Source organism: Corticium candelabrum, chromosome 4, assembly GCF_963422355.1.
Source record: "Corticium candelabrum chromosome 4, ooCorCand1.1, whole genome shotgun sequence".
NCBI lineage: Eukaryota > Metazoa > Porifera > Homoscleromorpha > Homosclerophorida > Plakinidae > Corticium > Corticium candelabrum.
The window spans coordinates 3,078,931-3,083,930 of record NC_085088.1 but is presented as its reverse complement, the minus strand read 5'-3'; the positions used below and the strand labels follow the sequence as shown (position 1 = coordinate 3,083,930).

General features: G+C 40.6%; 1 protein-coding gene across 1 annotated transcript in view; it reads right to left on the bottom strand.

Moving 5' to 3' along the window:
- LOC134178170 (N-acetylgalactosamine-6-sulfatase-like) overlaps positions 1-737 on the bottom strand; it is a 9,606-nt gene extending 8,869 nt beyond the window's left edge. Inside the window, exon 1 of the mRNA XM_062644983.1 lies at positions 722-737. The gene's annotated coding sequence lies outside the window, so the exon portion shown is untranslated. The remainder of the gene's footprint in view (positions 1-721) is intronic.
- Positions 738-5,000: the final 4,263 nt, after the last annotated feature.

Below are 5,000 nucleotides of genomic sequence, written 5' to 3'. Positions count from 1 at the left end.
TATGGCGTTGCCACGGCGTTACTTCGACCCTAACGGTTATCTCGACGGAATCGATCTTGCCATCGATTTGGACGGGACCGTTGATGACTGTGATCACGAGTCCAGTTCCTCTGATGAAGCTGACGTTTCTAGCGTTGGTGCATGGATGCACGCGCCATCTCCACCCAACTACCAAGTACAAGGTATATAATTCTTACCGTATTTTGCATGGCAGTACTGTACAGTGCTAACGCCATCTGCATTTCGCTGTGTGTGTGTGTGTGTGTGTGTGCATGTGTGTGTGTGTGTGTGTGTGTGTGTGTGTGTGTGTGTGTGTGTGTGTGTGTGTGTGTGTGTGTGTGTGTGTGTGTGTGTGTGTGTGTGTGTGTGTGTCATTGCAATTTATTATAGACGAAGGATCACAACCAGTTGACATGGACGTGGACAATGAGTCAGGGGACTTGACACGTGAACAAGGTACTGTAAACGCTCTTATCTCAGTGGCGGCGGAGCTGAGGAAAGGGGGCAAAGGGGAATTTCCCCCGACTTGGTGATCAACAACTGCCAAGAAATTTTTTGAAGAAAAATATTTCGATTTGTACCAGTATGACAGTGTTTACTAGAACTATAGATGTGTATAAGCGCTTTCTGTTGCCTATTTTATTAAAGAGGAGTGTTAAGTTAATTAATTAAAGTTCAATTAGAAAGCGCTTCCGACAGAAAATTCCTACTGAAAGCTCACCGTAGTTTATATTTTCCGATGTCCTTTCATTTCCCCCAAATTGCGAGTCACTCTGCCGCCCCTGTATCTATTGTGAATGATGAATAGTTTTCAAACTTACCTGTTGGAATAGAAGATTTACCATCTGAAGATGATACTACCTTGTCTCCATCTGATGACAATAGAACCTTCCCTCTTTCACCATGCACAACCAATGCAAGCGATGCCACCACAACCAGCTGTTCAACAAGCTGCACCAGCACCACAACAAGCGGGCACACGAGCAGACTTAAGAGCAGCCAGACAAGCAGCAAGAGGCAGACGAGGAGCTAGACGAGGAGCTAGACGAGGCAGGCGAGGAGCTGCTAGAGCTGCACGTGCACAATACAGCTGTACTTGCTGTCCCACCAGCAGCTGCTGGACCACACATCGTGGATCCAATAGTTGCTAGAGATCTAAAGTGGGACAAAGTTGACAATCTGCAACCCATTCAGCAATTCAGTGGACCACAGCCGGGACCTACACTAAACATGGCCGGACCATTCAATGAGGTAGACATTTTCAATACAAGTTTCGATGATATTGTGTGGCAAAAAATTACAGATTACACCAATGGCTACTCTGCCTATGTCAGGCAACTCAATCCACAACAAGACAAGTCTCCATGGCAACCAACATCTGTGGATGAGATGAAGGCATACATCGGCATGGTCATTGCCATGGGGATAGCCACCCTTCCACGCGTAGAAATGTATTGGCAGACGAAATGTCGATACTACAGCAAGAAGGTCTGGCCAAGATAATGCCACGCGATCGGTTCGTGACATTGTCCAGGCATCTGCATGTAAGTGACAGAGGTAATGAGCTAGACAGACAAAACCCCAACTATGACAAACTATACAAAGTACGTGAATTTCACGAACTTTTGGAAGAGAGACATGCCAACAATTTCAACCTACAAAAAGAAATTACAATCGACGAGGCAATGGTGCCCTACAAAGGTAGGCTTGCTTTCAAACAATACATGAAAGACAAGCCTACCAAGTGAGGCATCAAAGTTTGGACCCTCAGCGACTCAAGAACGGGGTACGTATACAAGACTACTGTATACACTGGCAAGGATAACTTTGCAGATCAGGATGGTAGTCATGGCAACAAGGTGGTATGTGGTCTACTGCAAGGGTTACAAGGCAGAGGACATCATTTATATACTGATACATTTTACAGCAACCCTTACTTGTTTGTTATTTGTATGACCGAGGTACGTATGCCTGTGGCACAGTCAAGAAGTCGAGAAAAGGGTTCGGCAAAGAACTGGTCCTGACAAAACCAGAAGAATCTCGACTGGAGATGGGGACTATCGACTGGCGGGTAGCTTCACCACTCTTGGCAGTGACATGGAAGGACAAAAGACTTGTCTATGTCATCTCCACAATCCATCCACCGAAAACGAACGGTAAGTACAGCCAAGTTACCCGCCGGCGAGGTCCCCAACCAGATGTCTTACCATGTCTACACGCGGTAGATGATTACATCAAATACATGAGGGGTGTAGACCGCAGCGATCAGCTCATTTCTTTGTGCAATGCCGGCAGGAGAACAAAGAAATGGTGGAAGCGCTTGTTTTACCACGAGCTGGAAATTGCTGTCCTCAACGCGCACATCATCTTCGACAAGCTGCTAGGCAAAACTACACCCCTCCTCAAGTTCAAGATGGCGCTTTGTAATCAGTTGGTGGCCAATGCTTCATATCGGAAAGATATGGGAAGGCCAAGAAGAGGGCCACTGGAACGACGATTCTCCTAGGAGCAGCACTTGCCTGCATTTATTTCAGGTAGACTTCGCAGGTTCAAAGTTTGCACTGCTAGGAGACAAAGAAGAGGGAAGATGCATAACGTAGGGAGTTACTGTACTAGTACATGTGATGTCACCCTCTGCTACCGGCCCAGCAGAAACTGTTTTGAAATATATCACACTGTAGATAGGTATTAGGTAGAGTTAGATCTAGAAAAAACTGTTAGATAGGCTGTTCTGATGTTAGATAACTGCACATGTTTTCTGATGTCTGTAATTTACAAATATGCCACTACAATCATGTTCACTACAGCTGTTTGTATTACTATGATTGGCACAGCTGGAAAAACCCATCATAAAACACAAAAGACAAAACTTTGTAAACTTGATTGACAAATGCAAGCAAACTACCACCTGTATGCAGAAAAGTGAAAGCATATAGAGACCTCGTAATAGCAACTATGTTTATGACTAAAGCTAAACAAATATTCGATGCTTTGTACAGATATGCATTTCTGTTGCAACTAGGTAGCGCATGTGCAAAATGCGTGGCTGGAAGGGCTGAAAAGGTGTATGATAAAGGGTTACTTAATTAATTAATTAATGCAACCATACAATAACCACCTCTGCCCAACTGATACCCCTTCATGCATGCATGGGTGTCATTCAGACACTGTTGCAGATTCTCGAGGTTCAACCACATGGGAAACAGATAGATTAATTAATATCAATCACTTTATATTATATTATTATACTATTTTATATTATTTATATTACGCATAAAGTGAAAAATGTGAAATGCTTACCATTACTTCAAGACTTGCGTGTGTTCGAGGTTTAGAAACCATTTCGTATTGTCTACCAATCAACAAAGCAGCTCGTGCTAAAAGTACACACACCACACAACCAACAACAAACATTTAATTAATTAATTAATCTCAAGACACTGTTAGAATACTAGAGGGCGAGCAGAGAGGATTAGCAGAATAAAGGTCGGGAAACGTCATTCCCTACTGTGCCAATCGATCCAAATTAGGTGTTTCCTTAGACTCCCAGATCTCCCCATCCCATCTCTGATCCCATCTCTCCAATGAGACCACGCCCACATCATAACATCACATTAACCAACGTACATTAATGTACTCACATATTCTACTCACTCAGAATGTTGCTGCTGAAGGTAAGAAATGACATTTATTAGTAGTTTTGTGGTTTGTAAGGAGCACGAATAATAGTCTCTAGAATTTCTAGAAAACTCTGAATTAGTATGATGACTGGTGTTGATATGACTTTTATGTTAATCTCACCAAATGATAACATTTCTATGATGCAAATATCATGTTTAGGATTGATTGTTTGTTTCTTTTTTGTTAAGACCAGAGTGTTTTTGTAAAAATGTACTAACTTCTATGTGCACCTTTCAAACTGAATGTTGCTGTTATTGCACATGTTTAATTGTTTTTCTTGCAATAAAGTTGAAAATGATGACAGGAGGGTTTGTCGTGTTTTATTTTACATTTTACTTTGTACTCTGCTTTTTACAGGTAATGGCATGGGCGAGGATAACGTGTCAGGGCTTTCCCCTGCATCTGCCCCTGCACTGGCATAATAAAAACTGGATGTGTGTCTCTGTTGAGGCATTTCCTGTATGGTTGATTGAATTACAGTTTTTGGTTTATTTATTATTTCATTTGTATCCTATTTAAAAAACAATTTCAATCACTTGCTTGACATTAGAATGGTAATTAATTAGTTGAAAGGTTGCATAAAAGAAACAATCGCAGTAGACAACACGTTAACATATCACTCATTCTCATGTGACTACTTTGGATTTGTTGGCATGCTATAGAGAACTTTGTGACATTTAAAAGAATTATGTCAAATTTAATTTACATCCTAAATCATGTATAACTATATGGTCACCTTCAGGTCACATTTGTTATATTTGAGCTAAAGATAAGTATTTGTTAACTATAACTGTATTTGTGTATAATTAATTTATTTGTGGAGATAAAATTTCAACTTTGTTCTCAATAAAGCCATTGACAGTACTAGTACAGTACAGTAGGAAGACTTTACAAGATGGTTAGGACAATTCAACACTGAATTGAAACCAGTGGATTTAATGTGATGCATCACATTCTTCAGCTGTTTATATGTAGCTTATTGATGCAATTTCAATATATTTGATGCTTGATTGCTACATATCACTGTCTTCTACTTTTATGAAATTGTAGTAATAAACTTTCGTGCCTGCATTACAGGAATCACCAACTAATGAAGAATTCAGTGATGCTAACTCTGTTTCTCGTGTCATGGAATATGCAGTGAATTTATGGTCTAGAACAACACACGGTAGTTGCCCATGATATGCTACAATATTAATTTCAACTGTTTAGCTGTCTGCTCATTATCAGATTTCTGGTGGTATCATTAATGGTTTGTATTATGTACGCGAATTAATTAGTTCTTATTAAATTATTCAATAACTGTTTTCTATGTTTTC